Source organism: Rhipicephalus microplus, unplaced genomic scaffold (genome assembly GCF_043290135.1).
Source record: "Rhipicephalus microplus isolate Deutch F79 unplaced genomic scaffold, USDA_Rmic scaffold_30, whole genome shotgun sequence".
Taxonomy (NCBI): domain Eukaryota; kingdom Metazoa; phylum Arthropoda; class Arachnida; order Ixodida; family Ixodidae; genus Rhipicephalus; species Rhipicephalus microplus.
In genome coordinates, this window is record NW_027464603.1 from 2,218,070 (window position 1) to 2,233,320 (window position 15,251).

Genomic DNA, 15,251 nt, shown 5'->3' on the forward strand with positions numbered 1-15,251 from the left:
GTGCCATCTGTTTCGTAAGCACCGTAGTATGTGGCAATGTTAAACTATTAACGATTTTCTTTGTGCATCATTTATAATAATTAAGTCAACAAACATTGCCACCCAGAAAATAACTATGTAGACTGATTATGTTTGAGCTGAAGAACTAAAATAAGACCCTAAATAAGCTCGAAATGTTGATTCTTTGCCATCAATAATGAGTAAGATGCCAATCATTTAGCTCAGCAAAGCTTCACAAATTTCATCTCTGCTCTATTTAGGTTTCCTAACTGCTATGTTTTTTCACTGATGGATTATTACATAGCTTTCTGTCACTCCTGACACGGCTTCCATAGGATGTTGCAGACAGACTTTGTCAACCGATGCTCTGCAATTTTTAGAGAACTGTTCCCATTCAATTAATGTGTTTGCTTTATTATCTACTTGTATGGGTCTAATTACTTCCTCTTCATAATGCAGGCCCTCATTGCCAACCGATTGGCTCGCTTCATGGCTTGTTCCACGGTCGTCACAGCCATCACTCTGCACTTGCTGTTTGCCGACATCGTCGACAGTGTACCCCTCTTGGACGTACCCTGACCTGGCGAGCTTGTTCGCTCAAGTCGAACCACAGTGGCAAAGTCTTGAGCAAAGTATGGCAACTTCAACATGCTCCTCAGTTTGCATATGTGAACTCTACTGGGCATGTGCAATGTTGTGGCAGTATGGCTGTTATTTGCTTTATGATGGTGATGCAGGTAAATGTCCATTTGCCATTCTACTCTAAAATATTGCATTTCCTGTGTCTGCTGTTTTCCTGTGCAAACAATCAAGCGTGTATCCTTAGTGGACAATTATGATGCTATATTTTTGTGAGAAATAGGGTACTAGGTCATAATACTCGTTCTGAATACTTTCGAAAAATCAACTTTCTTTCTATCAACTTCCGCAAACAAGTGAGAGTACTTTGCCACTTTTCCAAAGATGCACATAACCACTCGCTACAAAGTATCAACTTGGAAGCTGCATTCACTGCAAATCTAAAAATGTTGAAATGCTAAAATTAGTGGCTCACACAACACAAGAAATGCATAAATGAAAAATACTAGACAGGTATGCAGAGCAGTGCATAACAATCAAAAGATAATTCTAGATACAAATAATAAAATCTAAACTGAACGAACAAGAATAATTGTGTCAAGGCAGTTTGATCATCCAATGGACAAAAGTAAAACAACTTGGTAATGAACTGAACAAAAAATGGTTGCATGCCTTGTGCATTCGTTTTGTGATCAATATTTCTCGCTTGGTTGTGGCTGGGAGGTTACTGTTTCACGTGAATCACACTGAGCAGTCGTTCCACTGATCGCGTTTCGCTTTTTCTGACCTGGTGTCGGTTGCCTTAACTTTCTTAGGCTATTTTTTATGTATTCAATCGGCCCCATTTAATGAGCCACTTTTCACCGAATGCGGATCAGGCAGTAATCATGAAGTTTAGTTGCTCTCAAACTTATAGGCTTCTTTTGATGGGCAACATGTTTTTCTACACAGATATCGGCAGGTTTTTCTGTTTTTGGTAAAACAAGTTGTTTTCAACCTTTTAAGCTCCGTTTGGAACAAGCTGTACATAAGTGGGATCTGCCAGTTTTTGAATGCTGCTATATTGTCTTTGTTCATGAGATCATGACAAAGACAGTCAACCGCCGAGGCAACCATCATTGTATACAATGCATGCATCACTGTTGGAAAATTACCGACAAGGCAATGGCTGTCTATGGTATTCGTGTCTGCCTAAGTATTTAACACACAGCAGTTTCGCCAGTGTCTTCTTCCTTCACTATTCCCTTTCCCACTGATATTATAAATGTTAAGGATAAAATCTTTTTTCGTCAAACTTTTTCTATGATTGTAGAAATAAGTTATGTTTTCAATTTGCAGCTGAAATTGTTTTTACGACACAGCAGTTGACATAGTATGAAAGAAACTTACATTGTGCCTTGTTCATATTCATTACTGAATGCTTAAGTTGTGTTTTGTTACATTGACATTCACGTCTTGCTCTGTGGCAATGACAAATAAATAAGAAGTAAGTATTCTTGGTAATTAAATGTCTTCTTTTTTTTCTTTCATATGGCATTCAGGCACTTCGGCTTGTTCTTTCCCGCCTAAGCTGTGTGACTGCATGTCCTGCATGGATGCTGTGATTCTGCACGTAAAAATAATGCATCCTCAGCACATATTCACTCATCGTAGTCATTGCTTACACAGAGCAAAGCCGCATTTTTCCATGGTCTAAAAATGCAGTATGTATATCACATGTGTTGGAATCTTTGGGATTTGAAAAGTGTGTTTTTGATTTTACGGACATGCACAATTGTGTTTTGACATTTTATTAGCTTGGCTGTTCCAACACGACTTGTTTATGCATGTACGAATGCGTTCATAAAGAGCTGTTAGGAAACAGTTTTTCCGTATGGACAACAATATTGCAATTTTTCAAACCATACCAGAGCTTTTTTCTAGCCAGAAGCTTCGGGGTGCTTCCTGTAGCAAGTCAACATGACTTTTGATAATAACGCACACACAGTAGTACATATTTTCTGCGCACGTCGTATGAAAGTCACATCACACAGCAATGTTGACATCACGTTACTGGTATGCTGTCATCATTTTGCTCGTATGTTGACAGCACGTTGCTCGAATGTTGACATTACGTTGCTGCTATGTTGCAAAAACATTGCCGTGATGTTGAAAATGTGATCCTGGACGTTGCCATATCGTCCTGAATGTTACAAGCAACGTTATCGTGTGATCAAAAAAAGACGACGTTAAGCACGTTTAGGCAACGTTGCTGACTGACATCTGGGCGCTTTCATTCAACGTTGGGATGAAATTCTACATTACTTGGGTGAGGTCTTCTTTTAGGTGCTGTGCTTCTGGTTAGAAGGTGTGCCTCAAAAGTAGCTACCTCACGCTGCGCTGCAACATAGGGAGGCATCAGACCACATTGCGCTCTAAGAGTCGTAACCATCTGTTCTGGAATATCGATATGGTTTGGTGATGAACTTTGTCAATGCGCAATTGCGCTGCCAGCTCTGATATTTCTAGTTGTGGTAGCGCGACGCGCATACTCCACCGTCATCTGCTAATCAACCCAAGCTAGACCATTTGAAGACCCATGCACTCTCCCAACTCAACTAGCTTTTAATTGCGAAGCACTTCTAAGCGAACTTCGGCGAAGTTGAGCGCATCTATCTATCTATCTATCTATCTATCTATCTATCTATCTATCTATCTATCTATCTATCTAGCCACTCACGTTAGGGTGCTCTCGTGGTCACCGCCTTGACTTTGCGTGAACCAAAGTTAGCACAGGAGGGTGAGATGGTTTGACAAACGCCATGCGCTGCTCCAGACATGAACAGTTTCACAATCCTGTCACGTACGTCGTCAAACACTTCCCGTCAGACAGTGGTACATATCCACGGGCCGGTACGTGGCGCTGGTATGCGGGTATGTGCCACAGGTGATTGAATCTTCGTATCCACCCAGGAACGACGGGAACAGGCATGGGAAGTTTAACTCGTGAGCGTTAAGTACGCGACATCGGTAGCACCCGCCCGACAAATGCACTCAATATGTGTTAAGGTTCCAGCTAAAATCAAACCCAAGCAATCTGCGTGGCCATGAATCATTTTACCACAGAGCTAAGCCAGGTCTCGGAACTGCTTTTCAAAAGGACGCTAATTTTCGTTAAAGGGGAATACCGGTTGCAGTGCTGCCTACCCAATTCCATAAACAATACACATGTATTCCTTTGATACAGTCATCACGTCGGATTAACGTCAGTTGTGGTTAGTTTTTGTGCGCTGAAGTTGATTTGTGTAGCACTGTCCAAGGTCAGCGTCCTCGCGAGCATCAGCGCTTCATATCAGCTTCTGGTGTTGCTACTACGCACGTACCAGCTGGCATTGTTACGCAAGTACAAACAAATGGTTACACAAACATCTGCAAGTCTTCAACATATGTCTGTGCGTGCTACATTTGCACATATATTTAGCCTCATTTTATGACGTCTCACTCAATAAAAAATTGCAACATTGTCACCTTCTCTCCGTATACTTTGCATAACCTCGATTCTAGGTACGTTGGATCTGCCACATTTTTTGACACGCTGCATATTTTTGTGTTCTTCAACATCGTGTCGCAAATGGCTGTGTCCTGCGTGGACGCCATTGTCACGAAGCTGAAGGGGCTTCGCTTTAGTGCAGGAAAAAAAAATGATGACGCATAGTCATCGAAAGGCACGCGGCTATTTGTTTACGAATAAGACGAACACAGAATATTTAGAGAGCGCATGGACGTGACAGATAGTGCAATAACAAACACAGTGAAATTGGTACAATCATATATACTAAAAGATGAAAAATAAAAAAGTTTCACCTTTTAGAGGAAAAAGTCACGAACGCTATAGAATCGCGGGCGTTTGGTGATAGCATAACAGGTTGAGCACTCAAGATGCCATGACAGCAGACGCGGCGCTCGATGAGAACTGAGGGGGTAAAATAAATAGTAAACTCACATCGCGAGAACTAGCCTCAATCTCCTCGCTCCACGCACCCGGAAAAAACTTGAGGCCTGATGTGATGCCAGTTGGGCGGCTGCGGCGGTCCTTAGCCCGAAAATCGTCCAGCCGTTCCTTCTGCACCCATGGCACGCTCCTCCCAACTCTGCCTTGCTTCTTCGTTCTTCTTTTTCCTCAACTCTTCTGAGCCCCTGTGAATGGCGCTCATATGTACGACGTTCTGCCGCTTTTGCGCCACGTTCTGCACGTCAAATTGTCATCTTTGTCTTTAAACCACAGGCATCTCTCCACTCACGCACATTGCGCTCCTACACTGTTGCTGCCTCATCTGAGTAAACCCTTTATATCCCAAAATAGGCCAACTCTCTCTAAATACTAACCGTTCACTTGTCAATAAATGCACTAGCACCGCACTAAAAAAAGGTGGTAAAATGCAGGTGAGTGAAATACACTAGCCACTTGGTGAGTGAATTGTGCTGCTCTATTGGTGAATCTATTGCTGAAACGCTACTAACCGCGGAAATAGATGTTTACGCCTATATTGTGACATGTGCATGTGCGTCACCAAGTCAAAGCAATTCCCTTTCAGAGGAACAAGATCAAAAACAAGCGACACTCTCTTGTTACAATATATATTGCCTGCTACCCAGTTGAAGATGCCACCAGAGTGTGTCTGGTGTGTTCTAGCGTAATCTAGTGGATACACCAGAACACACTCGTGTGTTCTAGTGCATATACCAGCCCTGGTATGCTGTGTTTTGGTGAGAACATTGACTCACTTTGGTGTGCTTTGACGGGATGTGTTCTGGTGTGAAAGGTGACCCAGTTTGGTGTGTCCTGATGGGAAGGCCGACCCAGACAGGCGTGTTCTGGTGAAACATGTGCTGGTGGGATGTGTTCTGGTGTGATAGTTGACCCAATGTGGTGTGTTCTGGTTGCATGTGTTCTGGTGGACTCAAGAAATATATTTTTTTCTTGGGGCTTGGACAAATCATTTTTTCAACCGAGTGCACTCGAAATTGGTTGAGCTTGAACTCGGCTGCCTTTCACTCCTTAAAATACTCCTCAATGCCCCGCCGCAGTGGTCTACTGGCTAAGGTACTCGGCTGCTGATCCTCAAATCGCGGGTTCGAATCCTGGCTGCGGCGGCTGCGCTTCCGATGGAGGCGGAAATGTTGAAGGCCCGTGTGCTCAGATTTGGGTGCACGCTGAAGAACCCCAGGGGGTGAAAATTTCCGGAGCCCTCCGCTAAGGCGTCTCTCATAATAAGATGGTAGTTTTGGTACTTTAAACGGCACAAATCAATCCAGTGTTTTCCTCAAACAGACTCACTTCCAGTAAAACTCACCAAAATATTTACTACTCATACGGTTGCCCTCAGACTCGTGGCTCGATATTCTTAGTGAGTTGCCCCGCCGCGGTGGTCCAGAAGCTAAGGTACTCGGCTGCTAACCCGCAGGTCGTGGGATCGAATCCCGGCTGCAGCGGTTGTATTTCTGATGGAGGAGGAAATGTTGTATGCCCGTGTGCTCATTTTTGGGTGCATGTTAAAGAGCCCCAGGTGGTCGTAATTTCTGGAGCTCTCCACTACGGCGTCTCTCATAATCATATGGTGGTTTGGGGACATAAACCCAACATATCACTCAATCGTTTACAGTTAGTCGACTCGTGAGTACGTTAACATATATTTGGCTTCTCAAATCATGGTGTCGATGATCTTTCGTATTAACCACTCACAATTGACACTGAAACCAGGGAACACGTATCGCAAAATTAGGGTTCGTTTCGAAGTTTTTGGTGCCTTGGAGAATACTCTAGGTCCTTGACAAACAAATACCAAATTCATCTTGGCCTCTTTAGCTTATTGAAGCACCGCCGCATTATGGAAACCATAATGTCGTGATTCTTGCAGTATACTTTATTGTATTGCGGCATACCTGCATTGTTTCCAAAGCTTTGGTCAATTGACCACATCCGGAAGACAACCCCCGTAATAGAGCTTATCACATCGAGATAGAATAGCTAACTATATTTTGAAACTCTGTGTCTGTGTGCAACCGAAATTGCTCTTAGAACACCTTCATGTACATTCACCCTTCCCTGTTTATATGCAACATGACAACCTACAGGTATCTACTCATTGCTTGTTACTATCGCATTGTGACTTAGACATATGCCACACTGTTTACGTATCACTATAATACCACCACCTCGACATCAAAGCCAAACAATTTTTCAGGAAGCGGTATTAAAATATATTAACAGCACTCCAAACAACCACAAGCTTTTGGCATTTCAACTTTTTAAATGCAACAATAAAAAACTGTTGAAATTCGTGGTGCTCCTTCAATGCTAATATCGGCCATATTTGGTGCTCTTCCGAGGCCCTTTTGATCTAGTAGCTTTTAACATGAGTTATCAGTAGCAATTCAGTCAGAATAATTTTACTAAAAGGCCACTCACACGAGATATTTTAATCAAAATAATGTTTTGTGAATGCAATTGTGGGCTAAGGCTAAATAGCCACTATGGCTATTTATGCCTCTTATCAACAAGTATTTAGATGGAGTATAAACTATCATCCCCTGAAGCATGTGGGTAGGCACATGCATGAACATAAGCCGACTCAATACTGATAGTAATGAAGTTGAGCAGTAGGACCATAACTCGACAGAGAAGTGAAGCTCATGCATGCTCACTTAAGAAATATTGTGCTTATGGCTGACTGGAACTCAACTCCCAAATTTTTCTCAACTGAACTCTTGGACTCAAACTTTTTCCCAAAATGTTACTCACCCAAATTGACTCTGAGCCAGACTTGCTGCTTGATCTGAATATGAGATAATTGACTCATTGTTAAGTTTGCTGGCCTATGTATATCCCTCTCTGGTATATCATATTCGTTTGCACAAACCACATCTTCATATGGCACAACACAACCAGCCTGGCCAGGTGATTTCCAGATCATCAATGAACACAAGATAGTCCTACAATTTACGGGGAACAAGTAGTTTGTACACATTGTGGAACTGATGACGGAAAAAAGGCACAAACATCGAAGCCATGCAGTAGTGTGTTTACTTTGTTTCAGAATATATAGGGTAATACACCAACAAAAAGCTTTTCTACGGCAGTTGATATGTACATGATACTACATAATCTATCGTATAATACTTGCCCAACACATACTAATAGTAATAAAATATTTTAAAATTTCAGCAAAACACTCTGCAAATTAGGTACTTGAATATGGGAGCACCTAAATTCTACATTGTATTGTTTTGTAGCTTTCACATAACAAAATTACCAAACTAGATTTAAAGCGGTAATGAGTACCGAGCTCGTTTGTATTTCTGGTGCGCTTCAAAGACACATCAGTTATATGCGTGAGGGACAATTTGAAAAGGCATCCTTAGTCCAATGACAGTAATTTATATGATGTTCTTCAGAGCACCACATTCTACAATGCGAAGAACCACACAATTCTTGTAAAATTGTATTATATTCTTTCTGCAGGTGAAGCCTCTACTGTCATGAGCACAAGGTCCTACTGACTACAATATTGACTGGTGATGCAGACCACAAATAGACTATTTTTATATTTCATTCACTTATACGGAGCTTCAAGGCTTGCCAATATTTTAAAAGCACAAATTAAATGGTTAGATTTTGTTAAATCTCTATTTAAAGGTAATGATGCAAAACTTACCAGCTAATTTTAGCATAAAATGCAAGGCAAAGCCTCCAAGGACCCTGATAGTGCACAAGTAAATATAAGTGCACCATGAGAAATTAAGTACACATTGGTATCGGCTCTTACTATACCCTGACACCACGACTTGATACAAGCTTTTGATCCCATTCTCACCCAAGCTCAAAATATTGACACATTTTCGTGGTTGGCTGTGTTGGTGACGTACAAACAGCTATTTTGTTTGTTTTGTCCCTGACATTATCAACACTGTTCATGTTGGTGCATGGCCCACCAGAACCACACTATCGGGTGAACATGACAACGTGTACCAAGATAAATTTATATTCTGCGCCTTTCTGAAGTTTACACTAGCTCTTAATTATCTTCTTATAATAGATATTTTTGTGACAGAATTAAGTGAGCTTTTAGACTTGGTGTTTGTACCCCTTTCAATTGACACACAAAAAACGTATTTCAAGATATGGCGTTATGCATCGTCAGTAAGCCATCCACCTGTGTCCAGTCCAGTCTAGTTGTTAAAACAAACCAAGAAGTAGCACAAAGCTTTCAATGTGCTTACAGAGAGGTCAGAAAGCCTTACGGCTGAATTTCTCAATAATAAATGTAAAATCAGCATCTCCATTGATGACTTGAGCATCTTCAGGTGCGTTTTGACTACTTTTCGAATCACCGTAAACTTTGCTGGCTGTTAAAAAAATCATTCCATAGACTTGGTTCACCTTCTAGCCCCGTAGTGTCCTCAGCCTGCACATCTGAACTTTGCCTGCATAGAAAACAGAGAAACAGGGCAGTAGTAAGATATTATTAATAATTCATTCATTCAAATGCTAGACAATGAAGTGCAAGGCCATAAGCGGATTTGTACACAAAGCAACAAACGGCTTGAGAAGGCCATGACAAAGTTAGCCGTCACCTATTATTGCTAAAACTCTCGACAACGGAAGCTGTAGAATGTTTTCGGTATGAAGACAGCAGTACACAATGAAGCTGGCATGACACATGCTCTAACAAGTTAACCATATTTGATTGGTTTTTTTCTCCTTCCAAGTGACAACCAGTATAGCATGTTAATAAAAAGTACATACTATTCAAACTTCGTGCTACTGACCGCACAGCAATTCTGGACAGCAAGCAATATAATCTAAATTTCTTCAACTAACCAATGTAGCAAGGGGAACGACCTAGGGTCTTGTAATAGTCCACTTCGTTGCATGCCACTTTTACATTCAAAATAGCTCTCATGCTAATTGGGTTTCAATTGTACTCACAGCATGACAGCACATGTGAAACTGAAAATGAGGACAGCGAATTGGTGCGATCATAAAGAGATCACAGAAGCTGTAATACCGGAGAAGTCTGGAGAAGGCAGTATCATAGATTCTGGCAAAAATAGAGTATTAGTCATAACCACACAATTTACTCTATCACTGTCTTTTCAGATGCTAAGCATTTTGAATTACTAGCAACACCGAATGAAAAAGATAATATTACAGCACATCGTATTTATTATTGTGTAAACGGGTTTCTTAATAGGGTAGCCTTTTCTACATTAAAAGTACGCAGTAGTTTTAACAGAAACATTCCACACCGAAAATTCCTCTTGTTTCAGCTTTCACAACTGAGCAATAATTACTTCATTATTTCATTAAATAAAATTTCATTGAAAGTTCCATATATGAGCTGAAGAATTCCCACTATTACACTAGAATTTCCATCATTGCTCTATTACAACCCCCCACCATCGCTCCTTGCGCTGGGCGCCCAGCCGGTGCATAGATGTGAAACAGCTGACTGCATCGCTCCGCTGAGGAAAGCTGTCAGTTACCGCGAAAAAAAGTAGTTGCCTCACATGAGCGCTAGCGTAGCAGCCGCATGTGAGAATCGACATTGCCATACGACAATGGTTACTTGAAAATAAAACTTACCTAAGCGGCATTTAGGGTAGCAGACGATCCTTTTTCTGCCTCCACACAAAGTGCAGAAAAATTTTGATCAATCGCTACACTCCGACTATTGTAACTGGCCTCCACGGGCTCACCATTTCGACAGGTGCACGGTACTGAGGCAACACGATATAACGCCTGGGTACGCTCAAGTAAACACACACACACACACATACACACACACACACACACACACACACACACGCACGCACGCACACTTCTATACCAGTAAAATATCTGTATTTAACCGTACCATAGTACATGTGCTGTTAATGCACTGCCTTCATGAACTCGCTGCGATAGCTCAGTTTCTTGGCGCGCTGCCTCCAAACACGTGACTCCGCATGTCGCAAGTTAGAATCTCGAGTGTACTAACTCTTTATTCGAAGTTTTTTTCTGGATGTCGCATTGCGAAAGAAATAACCTGACAGCTTGAAATAATTCATTGTTTGTCTTTTTAAATGAAAAATAGGCGCAAGGCTGAAGCTGTAGGTAAAAAGCCGGACACGTACGTCATTATTGCTTTTCCGCTGATGCGTCATTTGAGTTTGCACCAGCGTGATCTTGCCGACTTATTCTATTACTAGGAGAAATTTTTCTGAGCTCAGAAAAAAAAGAAATAGTGAAAATCCTCAGCGCTATAGTAAAAAAATTTAACTAGCCTTGGTGTTCTTTGAAACCAAAACTGAATATACAAAAAAGTGACAACCTAATAGCATATTGATAGGGTTTTATGCTTGTTACTCCAAAATTTATGGTTTAGAGTTTCGTTTTTTTTTCAGTTGAAATAGCAAAGTTGATGGGCCCAAAATATTCACGTTTATCTTTTCTTAGCGGTGGAACATTCACTTTTACGGTTCTGTTAGCAACACTGTCGTGTTTTCTTTTAATGGCTTTCACAAAAAATCTTGTGCGTTTGAACGATCGCTTGCATGCCAACTGTTTCTGAGAGGCTGTTCTTCTGCATAATATACCAGTTCGACAAGATCAACAAGGTTATGCGGGCGACAAGCGTGTGGTTGTAGTGGCCACCTTAGTGTGGCGATGATTGAGCCGCAATGTACGTGGACGACATCACCTCTGGCGATGTCAACAGTGCTTAAAGGGAGCACTGATGAAAAGACCAAAGGCTGCCACAACGACACCGTACTTCTACATACAACACGTGAAGCAGCATTCCTAATTCCCAAATACATGGTGCGTATGCATTTTTAAAGACAGAAATGAGTTTGTTTTCTTTATTTTTAGAGCTATGCGAATAGCAAAAATTTGTAGGCGTAACGAATTTCTATATTTTACTGAAAGTGGGAATCAAATATTTTTGACCATTTGTTGAACTATTTTTAATAGTTCAAAGTGAAGGTACAAAAGAAAAGTTGCAAAAGATGTCTGAAACATTATCATGGTATTGGAATATGGCACTGTTTTTTTTTGGCTAGGTCGGTTAAGATGTGGAGGAAAGGTGCTCGCTTGTTTAATTAAAGACGAGACATTTCAGACCCGATTGTGCCTATATATCATATTTGGTGCAACCAATGTGGCGTCGGCAGCAGTTTCAACGTTTAAGGTTCTTGCCCTCTCCCCTCCCCCCACGGCAAGTTTTGTGGAGGCCCTTCTAATTTGGCGAACAATGCCGTGCTCCTTTTGACTTTGTAGTTGCTGATCGGCCCTGCAGATGCCTTTCTATAAAAACACCTTAAATTTCAGACAGCGAAAAGGTTCGTGGAATTTTTCGGACCTTTTGGCCTGAAACAGTACATATTCCTTCCCCACCCTTGCCATGGAGGGTCTAACCAGCGCTTTCGTGAGTCACTCTGATTACGCCCCCAGCGTAGCTAACAAAGCGGTGAAACATAATAAAAAATTGAAGAGGTGACTGTAACGGCACTGTGCGTCTACATGTTGGAACCAGCACTTTCTCGAATGAATGCAATTGCTACTACAGCTTGAAAGGCAGCTTTGCCGCAAAGTGACTAGTTTATTGAGTAAAGCAAATAAACAATTTGAAGGGGCCGCAGTCAATTGGGCATTGACTGTTGTCTTCGGGAAGTTCTAGTAGTAAAACTTTCAGTGAAAAATAGTCGACTGACAAGTGCTATTCGAAAAACATTTGAAAGTTTGAGTATTGGCACAATGATTATTTTTTCTGGAAACGAGAGCACAAATCTTCAACAAACACATTTACCTTCATTTATCGAATTGGGCAACGTTGCAATGAATTCTTCATCTTTTCCATGCCCTGCAGTGCTGACTCAAGCCTTGAGGAAGAGGAGGCAACGCAGGTCAACTTAAATATCAAGCTGAGCCGGGATAATAAAAAAATAAATAGAGAGGTCACTTTCGGTTTAACACTATTGTGCAAGCCTGCTTTTTTGCCCATGGACCTGTAAAAGTGCATGCTTCATCCATAATGCATTCAAATGCGTAAAAAGAAGGAATACACGAGGACCCTTTGTGTGAATAGACACCAGCCCGGTTCTTACTAAACCACACCTGTCCGGGTTTCACCAAAACACAACTGGCCGGTTTTTGCCAAAAAACACACCAGTCCATATCACACCAGAATATGGCGGTATACAGCAGGCCGGCCGTATACGGCAGGCAGCGTGTCAGAATTTCCGCTCTAGTGCGAACGAAAAAAAAACCAGACTTGGCCTGGTGGATTTTTTGACTGGTTAGCTACTCGATGTAACTTTGCCGTGGTAAGTGCGGTCGTACCAACATACCGAAATCGGATCATATATTCACCAAATCAGATGAGTTTTCAGGTCTACATGCTCATTCTCATATGATCATCTAGGTATGAAGACTTTTTAGAAAGAATCACAAGCGAGAACGCCCGCTCAAATGCACACACGAAACTGCAAGACTTCGACCTCTGCTGTAGCAGCAGCTTGAAGGCCATAGTTGCCCATTGATTGGGACTACACACCATGTACTGCACTTTAAGGCAAAATTACCCGAAAAAGAAGTAACGGAGACCAATAGGCGCGCGCGATGAACGGATAGACCATTGAGGAGCAACCACAGAGGGAAGCGTGCGGTTCGAAACCACTTGCTCTCCACTAAAAATGAACCGCCCGGGCATTGCAGGCAGCGCGAAAAGCGTTGCCAAGGTGACCAACTCTCCTTCTCCACAGAACAAAAGTCCTTTTCCTTGTCTGTTCGCTCATTCTTTCCCCGTATTTCGCCGGTGGCGGTTGGGTAGCGTCGCGCTCAGGGTGCTCGACCTCGTTCTCCTCTTCTTCCACGGCCACCTGGATTCGACGATCTAAGAATTAAGACGTGGTGCTTGTCTGTACTACCTGGATGAGCGTGCGTTGCTGCTATAGCGTTTCGCTGCATCCATGAAGCCTGGAGCAAGCCTCGACAGGTGATTACGCCGCACAGTATATCTCTGGCTTCAAGATAGTCACGACCAACACACGACAGCAACAGTTGGGAAGGCCAATATGGCGGCCGAGAAGACCAGGCCTATCGGATATACACTTGAGTCCGATTCGGGGCAGAAAACAGCGCTGAATTCTAAGGCAAGTAGGTTATCATTCTTTATTCTACTCTACTTGTCGCGTGTGTGATGCGGATCGCGCTTGCCGACAACGGGCTCGGTCGTGTTGTATATCGCTTGCACGAAATGCATCGCGAAGGTCAGCTTCGGCGTCTGCAGTTCGCCTGTGCTTTGCGACCGCCTCGCAATTGGCCGCCATGGCCATCGGCTTCCCGTACGCTCGCTCATCGAGTGCCCACCTGTCTTCGCCGCCGCGATGAGCTGCGTGCGGACAATATTGGGCTGAGACCTTGTCACTGTGTTGGGAATCGTTGAAAACAAGTTGCGGGTTGTCGTAAAGAGCTTGGTTGCAGTATGTCGCGTGCTGTAAGTGCACCAGCACGGGCTAGAGGGGCTTTCGCTAGCGTCAGAACTCACTGAAAATTCGTCGCCATTACAGTTGGCTTCCCCGTCCGTCGGTCGCAAGCAGCTCGGCGCAGTCCGTTGGGTGCGGCGGCGGACTCGCGTTTGCGCGCTGCACGCACTCGAGTTTGTGGAAAAGGGCCACATTACCATCACTTTCTTCAGGGCTAGGTTTAAACCAGCTCGGCGCTGTTCGTGGCGGCGGCCAAGCATACGTTCGCTCTCCTGTTCGAAGTTCGCTGGCGGCCGACACTCTGCTTGCACTGCCCTCTTTGGCGTCGCGTTCGCTTGCTTAAGCTGCACGACGTCGCTCGCTTTGGACTCGCCGACTGTTTAGCGGCACGGTAGTTTGCGGAGTTGTGACTGCGGCCGCCGCTCAAACTGTTGCGCTACGGAGATCGAAATGAGTCTGACAATGTGTGACATCACCGTGAAATTATTAGCATGTAATATCTCACATATGTTTTCATTTCACCTTGCACGTATTTCTCATATGAATTTGTATTCATCCTCCGTCACGTGTGACTCGCTGTTTTACACACTTATTGTACAGCCGTGGGCACACACCGTGCTGAAGGCTGTGCGCCGGCGTCTGCGATGCCCGTCATTCATCTCTTTCGTCACAGCAGAAGGACTGTGTGAGAAGGACTGTGTGAGATGTGAAGGTAAATGTATTTGTGTGTCATATTTAAACGCTTGTTATCATATTAAGTTGAACGTACGTGTTATATGCGTGCATGTTCATCTTCTGTGACGTGTTCCAAACTATTTTTACTATGATATTGTACGTGAAGCCGTGGGAACACAACAGGCAGAAGGCTGCGTGCGCTGGCGTCTTCAATGCCTGTCATCTATCGCTTCCGTCGGAGGAGCTCCCCAAGGAGTGAGCAAGATTTGGCAACGAGACTAGAATTGTACACTTTATCAAGAATTCACTTGAAAGAAAGGGGAACTTCATGTGTATATAGCAAAATAAAAGTTTTAGATGTCTTCCTTTTGTCTTTCGTTGTTGCCGTGACTGTGAAAGCAGTTACAAATAGGTGGCTAATAACTTTTTCGCGTGTGTGGCCCACTGCGCAGAAAAACAGGTGAAAAAATATTAGGCCCGGCAGAAAATAA

At 42.9% G+C, this 15,251-nt stretch overlaps 1 long non-coding RNA gene across 1 annotated transcript; it reads left to right on the forward strand.

Annotated features, from left to right (window-relative positions):
- Positions 1 to 498: 498 nt before the first annotated feature.
- LOC119169473 (uncharacterized) lies at positions 499 to 12,569 on the forward strand. The gene is made up of 2 exons (XR_005109625.2): positions 499 to 737; positions 12,468 to 12,569. It is a non-coding gene; the product is annotated as an uncharacterized LOC119169473 (long non-coding RNA).
- The last annotated feature ends 2,682 nt before the right edge of the window (positions 12,570 to 15,251 follow it).